The 15,094-nt window shown below is 43.8% G+C and overlaps 1 protein-coding gene across 1 annotated transcript in view; it reads right to left on the reverse strand.

Annotated features, from left to right (window-relative positions):
* The window catches only part of ST8SIA1 (ST8 alpha-N-acetyl-neuraminide alpha-2,8-sialyltransferase 1), a 102,893-nt gene that overhangs the window by 87,219 nt on the left and 580 nt on the right, over nucleotides 1–15,094 (reverse strand). The window lies entirely within an intron of this gene.

The following is a 15,094-nucleotide window of genomic DNA, read 5'->3' on the forward strand; positions in this document are numbered from 1 at the left end:
CACTTGGAGCTGGAAGCAGAGTTTCCAAAACTCACACTTCAAAGCTCCCAGAAGTTCACAGGCACCCCTACAGCTTGTCAGGGCTCTGAAACAGTCCTTATATATTACACATTATATATTACATAATGCAAACAGCTCCAGCCTCATTATGTGATAACAAGGTTATCACATTTTTACAACTTTCAACCCACTGCACGCTGTTTTGCCATTACCACCAAGCAAATTCTATTTGGCAGCACTCACTACAGGCAGGGAGCTTCACAGTACACCACAATATTTAGTGGCTCTGGGTGGGGAGGTTTCCTGCACAGGCACACAGGAAGAAGCAGGAGAAAAAAAACAGAGAGGTGGCAGTGAAAAAGAGGAGGTGAGCAAGAGACAGCAAGCATGTCTGAGTCTATCCTAAATCCAAGCAGTTTGCTGCGCTATGCTCCATGCTGCTGGGAATAAATCAGTAATGCACAAACCCCATTACTCAGAGCAATCAAACAGCTTCCTAGGGGATAAACGTGATTTATGTACTAAGCTCTTACAGGCCTGAAGTCCTGGCAGAAAATGCAATTTATCCAACTTCCCCCTCTGCCCAATCTGGCGGCCTTTAACAAGCTAACACTCCATGTGAGATTAGAATTCCTAAAAGCCTGTCAAACACAAAACCACAGAGATTACTACAAGCTATGACTTCTCCCCAGCTTTGCCAAGATGTTTTCCTTCCCATCCACCTCTCCTGTGTCACCTCCAGTCGGACCTGCCCCCAGCTATAGAACCACACCTCTGCTGCACAGGCAGGAGTGGCTCTGGGAAGCCCTGGGCTTCCAGGTGCTGCATAACAGCTACAGGAAATGCTCCTGGCAGAATTCACTTCTGGAGTTTTACTTCCCCCTCCTCTTTCTGATTGAGTTTCCCATCCTTCACAGACTTTATTCCCAGAGAAATCCCAGTTACAGGATTCATTAGAGTAACAGTAGTAAATAGGAGACCTGTTGCTGTTTAGGGAGCTGCCTGGCATACTACAGCAAAGGAAAACATGCCACCTTGAAATGCCTGCAGGAGTTATATATATCTAGTGCAACACTATGAAATTCTAAATAAGAGCCAAGCCTGAAGAGTTTGACATAGACAGCCACACATATCACAAGGAAACTATTTTGGGTTGAAGTACTGTTGAATTCCTAAGTTTAATTAGCTGCCTCGCTCCAGTTTTCGCAGACTACCCGTAATCCAAAGAAATCTAAACATTAAAAATACTTGAACTAGGTTCTGAAGAGATCTGAAGGAGGAATTTATAAACCAGCAGTTTCAAACAAGACATAAAACTCACAGCCATGCAGTCTCTCAGGCTACTGTGACCAACCAGAGTTTAATTTTAGGAATTAAACAGGAATCCACAAGCCCAATTTCAGAAGAATGAGGCATAGTGCTGGGAACAGAAACCTCCTCCAAAAGACTCAAAGAAATCCTCAGATTATGAACTCTGGGTTCACTAGGAGACTTACACTATCTCCCTGACACACACAGGAAGGGCAACACAGAGTGATGCAAGCAACCTGGGAGATTTCTGGAGTGTGTCAGGGGTAATTTTTGGTACAGGTATTGATGGTCATCTTACAGCTGGATCTACTATTCACTAACAAGAAAGCACTGATTGGGGATACCTAATCAATAAAACCACTGGCCCATGAAATGCTGCATTCAGGAGCCTGAGGGGAGTGAGGAAGGAAGGCAGCAGGTTCTCTAATGTATTGATTGATCTTGAACTCGTCAGTTTGGACTGAAGTAGCTCATAATCCTTTAGCAACACTGTGGAAGCTACATGTTGGAAATGAATCCCACAGTCCCTGGCCCCCAGAGATGTGGGGGACATTCTCTTTTTCAGACCTCTTCATTCCCAGCTTTTTGGGGCAGCACTGCACTGATTCCACAGCAAACTGAGTCTGCTACTGAGTAAAAATAAGAAATGTGCTCTATCAGGCAGCTAAAGGTCAGCCTCCTGACCTGCATGAGAAGACTTCCACATTCACACCTACAGAATGTGTATGACACAAAAGTTAGCCCAACTTATTTTGTTCTTTGACAAGAGCCTTTCATTACAGTCAGAGCTGAGCTGAGAGCATCTACCAACTGGGCAGTCCAATTGCCACCTTTTTAAGTCTCAAATTGATCTTGAAAATTCACCTTGCAACTCAAGATTGCATGGCAAGTAACAGAGCTCTACTGAATCATGGCCAATTGGTCTGTGCTACTCACTTCAAGAAACTTAAGCAGTGGATTATTTAGGAAAAAAATGATCAGAAGTAACAACTGAACAATTTTGGAGAGCAATAATTCAATTTCCACAGTAATGACACTGTTTACTACAGGGTTGAGTATGAGCTGTTTAGTTTTCAACAGCATGGTGACATTTTGTTTTCTGGTACAACGTCAGAATCTAAAAATAAACCAGATTAAAAAACAAATTGGTACCAAAAGGGTGGATAAGCTGAAGAGGAAACACTTTTTTTTAAAGTGATTAAGCAGAAATTTAAGAATGCAACATAAATATTTAAGAACTAACCATTCTGAGAACACCTGCACTTCCTAAATTAAGCATAAGGAAGGTTAAGAAGGGAGTGATGGTTCATGTAAGCACCAAGAACATGCAAGGTTTTTACAACTAACAATAGTAATTTGCAATGAGGTGTTAAAGTAAGTTGATGAGGGGTAAATGAAGTCTCAAAATGCTAAGAACCTGAGACATTGATTTATCTGGGAGATCATACTGCTACTATCTATTGCATGACCTCTGCAACATTTGGTGCCAAGCCTTGACAGAGATAGGAAACTAAGCCAAAAGAACCTGATGTAGTTACTTGTCCTCCTAAAGACATTTCTGTGTTTTCATGCACTGCAATAAGAGTCCATTTTCACTTGACTTCTGCTGCACACCTCTCACAAATCTGCAGATCCCTACAGGTGTATTCCTGCAGCCATTGGGAAGCAGGCATGCTTGGGGCAGAAGCTACACGATGGAAATGCTGCAGAAAAGAGAGAAAGAGAACACCCAAGACCCAGAATTTCACTGCTTTGCACTCTGCCTCCTGCACAGCAAGATCACTGTGGAGAAGATGCTGGCATTTAACACCCAGAAGTGTAGAAGCTCCATGTCTGCCCCCACAAATCCCTCAACTTGCCAGAGCTGATCCAAAGCTTGGAACCAAAACTAGCCAAGTGCGTGTGGCCAAGGAGCTCTGGAGGAGCTGAACAGCCCCAGAACAGTGCAGCTTTGAGCTCTTTCTACATACACGTTGAGTATGCATCCATTTAATGCCAACAACGTGGATGATCCTACTGGAACATCCAGTGAGAAGTCATCTCATCAGAAATGCTATGGATGGCATCCAGGGAGAACAAAGCATGCCTTTGTTTTCAAGTCTCACCCCAAAACCATAGTAACCAACCCCAGTCTGAGATATGAGAAGTCAAAGAATTGCCTGCTGTAATTCATCATCCCTCAGCCTGAGCTGCTGGTGTCCCAAAGGGCAGTCTAACCCTCAGCAAACATAAAGTTCACTAGATGTCAAGCCTGTGGACTGTCTAGTTGGCAAAATGAACCAGAGAATGAAAAAAACAGAGCAACAAATGTTGTTTTCCTGTCTTTTTGCTAACCATATGGGCATTTTCCCTACCACAGCTCTTAAGTAGGACAGGTACCAGAGATAGCTGCAGTGAGTGGGCTGTACTCCACATATTTCATCACTCCACTTCCAAATCTCACCACTTGAACAGTCATCTCTAGAGCAAAATGATTCCCTTATCTTGTGGCATGAAAATGCCCTCTCCCATTATGGCTTCATAGCCTCTCTGATACCTCTGGCCATTGAAACTGGACCCTCAATTTACTCAAGTGATCTGCTTCTTGATATTTGAGCTTCTTCACTGAGATTATCATTTACTTCATGCTGTTTTAATTAATTGTTACTTCCTTGGGTCACCTTGCTTAACCAACTGAGCTGTCCTTAAGTTGTCCACTTCACTGGATGTTGTACTCTTAATTGATTGCACTTCTGATTTAGCCACATACTTGTTCTCAAATTTCCTAACTATGATCTGTCTTTCTCTGCTATTCTGCTTCTCATAATTTTTTTTTTTATTCTCTGCTTGTAATGTTTCTTCTTCTTCAGTGCCCCTGCTGCTACAAACTCCTTGTCTCTATTGTGTTAAGCTCTAGCAATCTTCCACCTCCCTTCCAACCTCCCAAGGCTTCTCCATCTCACCACCTTCCCTCCTGCCCTCCAAGAGCATTTTCCTTCCTGCTGGAGTACTCCATCCCACAGTCCCTTCCTTTCAGCCCACAAGAGGGTTCTGACACTTTTCCCAAGGGAAAACTCCGTGTTTAAGTAAGAGTAAGAATATACAAGGAAGGCACCCTGTTCCTGAGAGCAGCCAGCAACCAGGACAAGACTGAATGCTGGCAGAGCTGTGCCCCCTGCCCTGCCCAAGCTGGACACTGGGGCAGCACCTGCTGCCTCTCACTCCCCAGTCCTGTCACCAGGGATGAAAGGAGCTGAGGGATCTGGGACACAACCAGAGCCTAATTAGCACCACTATTTATAGAACATATTACTCTTTGAAGTGGGAAGAGCTGCTGGTGACAGCTGAGGTAGCTCTGGAGATGATCCAAAGCATTAAGGCAATCCGCTTCCAAACCACCAGGCACAAGTTATTCTGGAGCTGGAGTGCCTGTGATGTCACCTGTAACTTCCCAAGGGACAGCAGGCACAGCCATCACCTCCAGGCAGGGAGGGATGCAGGGCAGGACCAGGGAAAGGAGGTAAGAAATGCCAAGGGTGCCTCCCCACTGCTCTTTCCAGGGAGGTGTATCAGCTCGCTCAGGGGAAACATAAACCCAGAAGACACAAAGTGCTTTTCATTGTGAATCAACTTTCTGAAGGTTTATGGTCTTTTACATATTTAAAAGCTGCTGCTAAAAAGAGCAAGCAAAACTCCTAAACATCCTTCACAAAATTAAACCAAGATATCTACTCCGTGTGAGGATAAAGGTAAAAATTCACTAAAGAAATCATTCAACCTACTCAGACCTGCAATGAGACATCTTAAGATAGGAATATTGCCTGAAAGTTGGTTTAAAAATACTTTTAAAATCATATCTATGTGCTCCATGACTCGTCCAGTGTGTTTTGGGAGATTTTTCTCTGTCATACATTCAGCCCATTCACTTTAGACCCAAAAAGGTGATGATGAAATGACAATGCCTGGCTATTTCTTCCTTAAACTTGTTTAAAACTAATCTGTTTTTAGCAGTTATCCAGGTGTTTGAGAAATACCTGTAGACTGGCAGCAACTCATGAGTGGAAACAATTTACTTGTCAGGACTTGGGGGTTTCTTTTTAATTTCTCTAAGGCAAAACAAGTTATTGATCTGAAATGGAAAGGAGTAATACTCTCACCAGACAGATGCAGAGCCACATGAAACACCACCTGAAACCAAATGACAGAGCCAAAAGTTCTTTGGGAAAGGACTGATAAAGCTCTTTAGTACTGAGCAAGCTCATATTCATTTCCCTCCACACCAGCAGAGGGAACTTTGCTTTCCTCCGTGATGCAGATCTGCCGCTCTGCAGCAGAGGAGAAAACAGAATTTGTACTAAACTCGACATTTTCCCACAGATTAGGTGGGGAAAAACAACAAACTCGACCCTCTTAGTACAAGACTTTCGGGAGCAATGGCCTGTTAGACAAGTGAAGCACAACACAGTTTGTTTGTTTTTTTTTAAATGAGAGAAAGCATCAAAGACCCAAGGCAAAAATAAACATGTTCTCACATGCTGGACCCATTAGCATTTACTGAACTACACCAAATAAGTGTTTTCACTTGTTCTGTTGTCTAAACAGAACTATCAAAACACATGATTTCTCTAATGATAGGTTAACTTTTTTGTTCTTGTTGCCATTTTTGGATCAGCAAGCTCAAATTGCACACTCTGCCACTGCCTTCTGGACACACTTAAAGGCAATGGCTGGAACAGGATAGAAAGAATAAATATCTCATGTGCATTTTTACTGCTTCACCCAACTGCACATACATAAAGCTGGAGATGTGCAGCATTTGTCCATAAGGCTCAGCAAGTGTGTTGGTGCTAGATGCTTGCTGGCTGCCAAGACAAAATGTTCAATAATGTGACCTATGAAGGAATGCCCAGATTGGTTTTGTTTCTCCTATTCCCTTCACTGTTGCAGTTTCCTCAGTTAAAAAATGCATCTAATTATAGGCTGATATGCAACTCTCACTATAGCAATCCCTAGCACTTAAAAACCGTGAGTCAGGCCCCCAAAATGATGATTAAGCATAGAAATTAGGCATCTGAATTACAACAACCCACGCTGGATTTTTACTTACCTTTTGGGGGCCAAGCCACTGCTCACATTTACAAGCACTTCCCTTTAGCTATGAGGACTGAAAAACTCCTTTTCATTTCCATCCCATGAGAGCAAGACTGTCACAAATTCACTTGACTGAAGGAGCTGGCACAGCTATTACATGGGTGGGCATTCTCCAAGTCACATTAAGTGCCCCTGGCCTCAAAATCACATAGTGCAGCATCCTCTCCTGCTCTGCTCTGGGAGAGGAGTAAGCATCACCAAGCCTGGTGGTATTTTGCACAGGGACATCTCCTGGCCTGCTGAGCCTCAGAGCTCCAGAGCCTGAAAACAATCAGAATCTTGGTCCTTGGCAAAAGGTCTCCTCATACTCCTGGATTAGACCATCACAGTGATAAATCTTAAACTCCTCTCCACATAACTGAGGAATAGTGGTGGGTATATAAACTTTCTGAGAACTTACAGGTGAGCTATCTGCTTTACAGACATATGTAGATAGACCAAAGTTTCTCCACCCATTTCTTAATTAACATCATAAAAATTACAGAGGTCTAAAAGCAAATAAAAATCTAATATAGCATGTATTTTTCTCAAATTTGTGTTTCAAATCGATCTTTAAGCGAGCTGTAGACAGACACTTCACCTCATCATTCCCATTCTCATCTGAGCCAACAGCATTCCTCTGCTCCTGCCTCGGGAATATTGCATCTTCTTTCTATCCCATATTACAGCCACACCCTATATGGATTTATTCTGATGCTTTTTACATTGCCATTAAGTAGTGAATGGCTCAACACAGGAGACTGCAAAGAGTCTGAACCTCACTCAGACAAATAAGAAGGTAATGTTGCCTGAGTGGATGGCAGTAAATCACCCACAATGAGCAAGGATAATCTAAAGACGACATTCCAATTAGGAATGTCTGCTGCAGCACTCGCTGCTGCTGTCTAGTGACAGAACTCACAGACTGAGCAGAAGTGGAGAATCTGAATTTCACCAATAGCTGACAACTCATTCTTTACACTGTAGGTAAGTTACTATCCAGGAACAGTGATTCATATCCCCACTGAATGCTACATACAGAATAAGGAGCTCTTCTACTTCCTTTGAAATAGATAAATGCTTCGATGGAAGCCCGGACAGAGGACAAAATTTAAAAGAAAAGCATTCACACTTCCCAAGTAGTAAGCTGGTTCTAGCAGCAGGAAGAGCCAGTACCCACCAAACCTTCAGCACCAGTCTTGGATCACTCCCCCAGGGAACATTCACAGCCTGCCACCAGCCCAGGTATTCCTTCACATTAAAAATTGCACTAACAGATGGAAACCCCACCCCATTAATCAGAATCCCTAATTAATCAAAATCTGCATAGCTGGGATCTCACTACACACATTCTTGGAAGGAAAATCCTTCAGAGCACAGAATGTCTCCCTGCAAGCTTATGGCACTGTAAAAATAATAATTTCTGGACAGTGATAATTATTCACAGAATTCCCCACCAACTCCAGTGGTGACCTAGACCTGAAGCTCAGTTACAAGAGATAACCACATCCTGGACATAGTTTCCTTAATTCCCTTTATACTTCTACTTCCTTTGCTGTATGGAAGTACAGCAGAATCAAAATCCAGTCTCCCCTGGCAGTTCAAAGTAGGAAGATTGAAGCCCAGCTGAGCAACCTGATAGTCTTCATCCCATTTGCCATTAGGCCTAAATCTTAGTGACCCACTGAGAAAGGCAGGCACCAGTCAGAAAGCTTTGGGTTCAGCATCACCCCCTCACTGCACATTTCTAGCTTTTTGAACTGGTTTTCTCAACTCTTTTAGCACTTCTGAGTACCACCTAGAGCAGCAGGTCCCTCATCACCCTGCCCTAGGACACACCACACTGCAGGACCAACAGCATCAGCAGGACGAGGGAACCTCCAAAGATTGAGGCAGATTAAATAGAATTCCCAGAATGGACATTTGGCCAAGATGGACCACATGGGAAAACATTAAAATCTTCTCACTGGGGGAAAAAAAAAAAAAAAAAGTTTTGTTTGTTTGTCTTCCATCTCTTACAGGAAATACAAAGCTGCTACTTCTCTATTACAGCAACAGCCACTCCTGGCATTCCAGAAATAGGCAGAGCAAGATTTTCCCACAAGAAAACAGGAAAAATAGCTTATGATCTGTTTTCCCAGTGCTCCTCAAAATACAGGACAGCTATGTAGCAACTTTTAAATTAAAGTTGGCAGTGCTTCCTCAGAGCAGAGGCAACCTGATAAGTAAAGCCTTTATCTTGCTAATACACCAAGGCAAAGCCTGCAGTTTACCTGGAGAGCCTGATAGCCAACAACTGGAACATCAAGGACTCAAAATGACAGATGCCCTGAGCATCAGCAGGAGTTGCAGGACTCTGGAGAAGGTGAGTGTTAATTCAGATGGGGAAGGAGATAAAGGAGTAAATAATTTCACACAAGGTATTTGTAACACTGCTATGAATGTTAATTGGATAATTATAAAAGGAGCCACTCAAGGAATCTGGGGCTCCCCTCAAAGCTGAGGAGGGCCTCAAGCAGCTTAAGAGTGGGAGTTGCTGAAGAAGAGGTGGAGGGGAAAAAAGAAGGAAAAAATATAAACACAATGGTTGCTCAGGAAGTGTTCAGGATGCTCTCACCAAACATGGGAGACAAAAAAAAAAAAGTTAACCATTTCTATTCAGTTGTTCCCAGCAGCTCTAAAAGCCTCACTGTAGCCACATCTCCACTTGAAAAGAGAACCTCTAAACCAAGAAATTCAGGAAGGCATTTTCCAGCAAATGGAACAGGAGAAGTCACAAGAAATAATCTATTGATTGAATGCAGTAACAACAAAACCCCACACCACTCTGCTAGCCATAAAATATTGTGTAACAACCTCATTTCACAACTCTCACCTTTAGCCTGAATGGAGCAGTGGGAAAGTGACCTCCAGAATCCTGGTGAAAGCTGGGATTTAATCCTCCACAATATAACTCACTTTGTTAAAAATTTTAAATACCACTAAGCTCAAGGCAGCAGGCACAGCTTCTTCATGAAGCTCAGAACTTCTGTAGCAATTCCTTTAGAGAAAAAACACTTTGCCTGGGTACAGGGACTTATCAGCGCCTGGTCCAACCCCACCCTGGGTTTATCTAATCAGGTTAAATTCCAACACCTGGGAGAAGAATCTCTGCTCTTCTGTACGTAAAAACTGTGACTTGACACACTGAATCTACACTGAGGTTTACAAACACTACTAAGCTTGGATTAACGTGTTTCAGTCTGAATTTAACTGCACGCAGCTATGTTAAAATTATTTAGCATTAGGAGCAATTTCCTTGCATTTTGAGAACCACATGCAGCTCACAGAAAAAGATTAACGTATATCCAGGGATTTAAAATTTAAGTATTTTTTGGCACTTAGAAAACTGGAACAACAGAAGACTGCAGGCCAAACAGCCTCCTCATTTCTGTGAGGTTCATCCCCACTGGGGGAAGACAAACTCTAAAGGGAGAAAGACAATTCATTTTCCATGCATTTACCTACCAGGAACTAGCCTCAAAAATAGGAATTTTCATATAAGTCACTGAACACACATCAAATGGGAGCAACACTCTTGGCTGCTCTGAAGATGAAAATTACAACCATAGGAATAAATCACTCGTTACTACATTGTGTGGATGATTCAGTGCCCATTCCATCCACTACACAGCAAAGAAAAGGAGAACATGGATGGGAAAATACATACATCCAGCAGTGTCTGGCTAAGTACATACCATTCTTTCGGGGCCCCAGCTGGGTAACCTAAATTCCAACAAAGTCTCTGCTCCTCCTGTTCCCCAGTGCCTGGCTCTGGGCCTTCGGATGCTCCCAGCTAACAGGAAAAGAGCCTCAGGGAGCTGGCTACATCCTCCCATAAATGCTGGCAGGCTGGGGTTTTTACAGGTCCAAAGGAAAGCAGCAATCCAAAACTTTGCAAGATACTAGAAATAACAGTCTGTTTCATTAGCACCACGAATCTGTTAAGGAAATGTCACTTAGGGTCAAGGAAGGAGGAGCGCAGGAGCTGGAACTCAGGAATTTAAATCAATTCCTATCTTGCCAGCACAGCTCTCATCTGCAAAGACACTGAGCTAACTCAGATAACTAATTCTCTTTGTTTTCATGTCATTTAGGTATCCATCTTGAAGATATGTAGCCAAACCCCTCTACAGCTTGCTGTCTTCATTACAGCCTCCAAATAATAACATGGAATAAGAACATTTCTTTCCTCTCACCTTTAACCTGCTCTTCAAAATTGTACCGCTTCACCAAAACAACTTCTCATCTCAGCTGGAAACCACAAATTACAAATACTCCATTTATCACCAATGACGCAAACACAACAGCAACAACAAAATCAAGTAAAACATTGATGAAAACACAGCCAGGCAGTAGCAACACCAACTCAAGAGAAAAATGAGCTGGATTTGGCTCAACATGTGGGCATATCCATTGGTTTCAGGGCAGGACTTCTCGGGCCACAGAGGCAGAACTAACCTAATCCAGCATCTCCCAGGTCTCCTCCTAACCCTGTCCTTCACACATGCCTAGTGAAAGCAGGAATAATGCTGTCTCTGACAAAGCTGTTTAAGCAGGGCCAAACTCTTACCTAAAGTCAACCTGGGCAATACAAATGTAATCTCAGATTTGCCTTGAAATAGCCCAGTGAGGATCCCAACACTCATGTAATTTGCAGTGCTGACAAAAAAAAGAGAAGGAAAAAAAAGCCATCTGAACTAAGAAAAACCTTGCTGACTCGGCAACAGCATCGTCTCAGCCAGGCAGGGAAGTGACCTGGAATTGCAGCTCTGAGTCCATGCAATCCAGAAGGAACAGTGATGTGCACAGGGGGATGCTCCTCGTGTGACTGCACCAGGTACAGCTGGCAGAGAGCAGCTGGCACAGGAGGTTACAGGGGAAGCCCCTCTGGCACAGTGGGAACAGAGCAGGATTTTCACAAGGCATGCAAAGCCAGCACTAGGAGAGGCTTCCCAGTCTGTCCACATTCCAAACCAGCAGAGCCTGGATATTCTCTCCAGTTCAGCCACTGACCCTGCTGTGGGATTTCAGGGCAGTAGCTTCTCTGCTCTGCCCGTGGGAAATGGACAAGAGGACAAATCTGCTGGAAAGGAGGGGAGAAGCCATCAGCCAAGGTGAGCATGGCCAGCTGGGCCATGTCAGAAGGGACATCAATGGAGAGCACAGACCAGCTGTAGCAGATGCTCTGGACTGCAGTCAGGTCACGGACAGTGAGTTCACAGGGGACATCTGGCACCACTTTAATCGAGTCACACCCAGAAAAACCCCTGGTTATTTCAGCATCACACTAAACCGAAGCAGCAGAAGCAAGAACACGAGCTGGATCTCAAGGGAAGCCCTTCTGGTGCCTTGCAGGGATTGTCCCATCTCTTCCTGAAGAACCTTTGAGACACTAATCATCATCATCCAACCCCTTCAGTGGGATTCCTGACAGTCCAAAACCCACTGCCCCCCACAAGCATATTCCCTCCCTACAGCAGGTTCACCCTCTACACACAAATGAAGCAAGTGCCCTATAAACACACAGTGCTTGGCATTTGTGGTTGTATGGAGCTTGTAACGCAGATTAAAAAATCCAGTTCTGCATCAATGAATTGCAGTATTTTAAATAAAATCATCCTAAAGGTATTACTGTGTGTAATTTACTTTAGCAAATAACAGACAACAATTAACAACATTCTTGCCTAAATAATCTCAGCAGCACTAGGCCCTAAAAAAACGCCTAAGCAATCTGTAAAAACAATTAGGACTCAATAACATTTAACCACCTCAGAGGCTGACAAGCCATTATATTGTAGGCAGATTAGACACATTAGCCATTAGTGGCTCTAATGATGCTCTTACTCCTATTTTGACCACTTTGCAGTTCAAAATCAAGCAGTTTTACCATCTCACTGACAGACTATTTGGCATTTATCAGACAGGAGATGCTTCCACAATGGAGTTTGACTACCCTGAACCACTAGCGTCTTGAAATTTAAAGGAATCCATGGCTATTTACACAGGTATTTATATTCTAAATCCAGTTCTGGAAATACTTATTCAAACACAAAGCCCCCATCAAATCATTCCACAAGAACCAGGCCAGTCTGGGTTCTTGCATAAGCAAGGGTTTGCAGGGCTCAGATCTTTCCATTTTTCCATCCTTCTTTCAAGGCTTCTGGCTGTACAGAGAGGAGAAGGCAGCAGCAGTGGAGACTGAGGAGCTACCAGCACTTGGCTGCCAGCATTCAGCCCAACCTTCCCCAAATTACCCAGGTGGTTTTGTTGACCTTGTTTAAGTCACTTAGTTGTCCTTGATCCAGGTACAGAAGGCAAAGGGGATACAGCCCTTCTAAGGTTTGAAAAGTATGATTTCGTCTAGTCAACAGCCCAACATCTGCATCAGCAATAGGAGTGCAGTGAGTTTACAGGAGGAGAAAGCTCCAAACCTATCAGGTTTTTGCTCTGTGTAGCAAGAATCTGGCTATACAATCCCACAAATCCCACTGTATTACACAAAGCAGTGCTATCAATAGTTGCATATGGATCATATGGATTTTTAGCACACATTAATTCCAATTAAGGCTTCAAAACTGAGTGAATCCAAAATTGTTTGGTAACCAGAATGTGGCAGGAGGGCTAGGAGCAATAGCAGTTAACACTGTTCTTAAATAATATTTTATTAGTAATACATTAAAGCACACTTAATGTCAGGTTACTACAGAAAGCCATATTACTTGAAAGTCCACATGCAGCTTTTCTGTGAAGCTCTATCCCTCCTTTCCCATTCAAACAGAGACTGACATTCACTGGTATTTTCCAGCAGAAAGTGAAATTTGCAGTTTTTACAGTGAGCTTGCTTAGGGACAACAGGACCAGAGCAAAGAGTTTCTGTTAACCTCAGATATACAGCAGCTTGCCTGACATGGGCTTCAACTTCAAAATCATCTATCGTGAAGAGAAGCAAATTTATGCAGCAAAAATAGAGTTCTATGTCACAAGTGTTGGAATAATGCAGTTTACTATACTCACTACATACCTCCAGCAAACAATAAGATTTTTTCTTAAAATCTTTGGGTTTTGAAGCAGATTGATTTAAAGCTCATTGTATTTAGTGCTGCACCATCAAGAGACACAGGCAAGAAACAACAGCTCCTTTTATTGCGTGAGACTCTCTTCAGTAGCATCTCTGAGAAAATCACTATGTTTAGAGAGTAGAAAAACATATGGGCAAGTGGAATAGCTGATAAGCCACACAGAGTTTTTGTTACTAAACCATGTGGTGGAAATGGTCTAAAACTGTTTTGTAAACTGAAACTGCAGCAGCACCACCAATCTTCAAACAACATTTGGTTTACAAACACGACAAATAGTAGACCAAACTCTTCCCTACATAACCTATGGGGTAATTTTTTAAAAAGCTGGATTCATCTACCCCCAAAATGGAGATCTAGGATGAACAGGATCATGATTAATTAATATTCAAGAAGGTCAACATAGCTTCCAGTGTTAGTTAAGTGCTTTAGGAAAGGGATCCTGCATCTGTACCTTATTGCTAGCTCTGTACTAAAGGGAGGATTTCTTCCAGACCTGCCTAATGAGATAATGCTAACACATACCTGCTTATCACCTATCATTTCCTGCAGCCTTTGGGGGCTAATGCACGAATGTGCCTTTCAAGAACTGTAAAGTTTCTGTTATCCCAGCAGACAGGATATTAAGGAACCACATCAGCTCCAGTTCATGACAAAGGCAAATATATCCAGTAAATACTGAAGAACTTCAAATAAAACTGTACGCCACTTAAAAACAAACAAAAACATTTTAAAAAGGGAACATAAGTCCCCTGAATTTTGGATGATTCATTTTACTAAGAGGGGCTTTTTAGGAGGCAGTTTGATTACCACTCACTCTGATATTTAATTAGCTATTCGGAAGACGGCGAAAAAAAACCAGCTTCGCTGCAAAGTGAGAGAAATCTGCCGCTCTTCCAACCGCCTGTATTTTACCCAAACACGTGAGAAATTTTTGAGAGGATGCTGATCTCCGCTGCACACGTTTTTAGAGCAGGGTCATTAAACAAAAAGCCCTCCCGCCGCAGGGACCCGGCCGGCTCTCCTTCGCTTTCAGCTGTGCCAGCCTGGCTGCAACATCGCTCCTCTCCCGGGCAGCTGGGCAAGGTGAAATGGGCCCAAGGATTATCGCCATTTCCCAGCCACGCCAAAAGCAAAGAGAAGGAAGAAAGGTGCCTTTTCACGTGGCTGCTATAATAAACCGCAGCAAGTGAAGGAGCAGCGCGGCGCTTCCCGAGCGGGGATGCTGACACGAACGCACATCCACGCAAACCTTCCCTGCGCATCCCGGGCAGCTCCAGCCGGGCTTTCTGCTGGCAGTGCCCAGCACCGAGGGGAGCCGGGCTGGCAGCCCCGGGCTTGTCAGCAGCCACAGGGCTGCCGGTGCCGCGCTGCTCGGGGAGCGAGCAGCATCCCGCGGTGCGGGCAGCGCCGCAGTGCCCGGCAGCCTCATCCCGCTCGGAAAGGCATCCCTGCCAGGGTAAGCCGCCGAGCCCCGCCGAGCCCCGCCGAGCCCCTTCGCCTCCCCGCAGCGAACCGAGCCACCCCAAAAAAAGTTTTGCCGGGCAGAAGGGGCC

Source organism: Lichenostomus cassidix, chromosome 1Aa, assembly GCF_008360975.1.
Source record: "Lichenostomus cassidix isolate B80296 chromosome 1Aa, HeHo_3.0, whole genome shotgun sequence".
NCBI lineage: Eukaryota > Metazoa > Chordata > Aves > Passeriformes > Meliphagidae > Lichenostomus > Lichenostomus cassidix.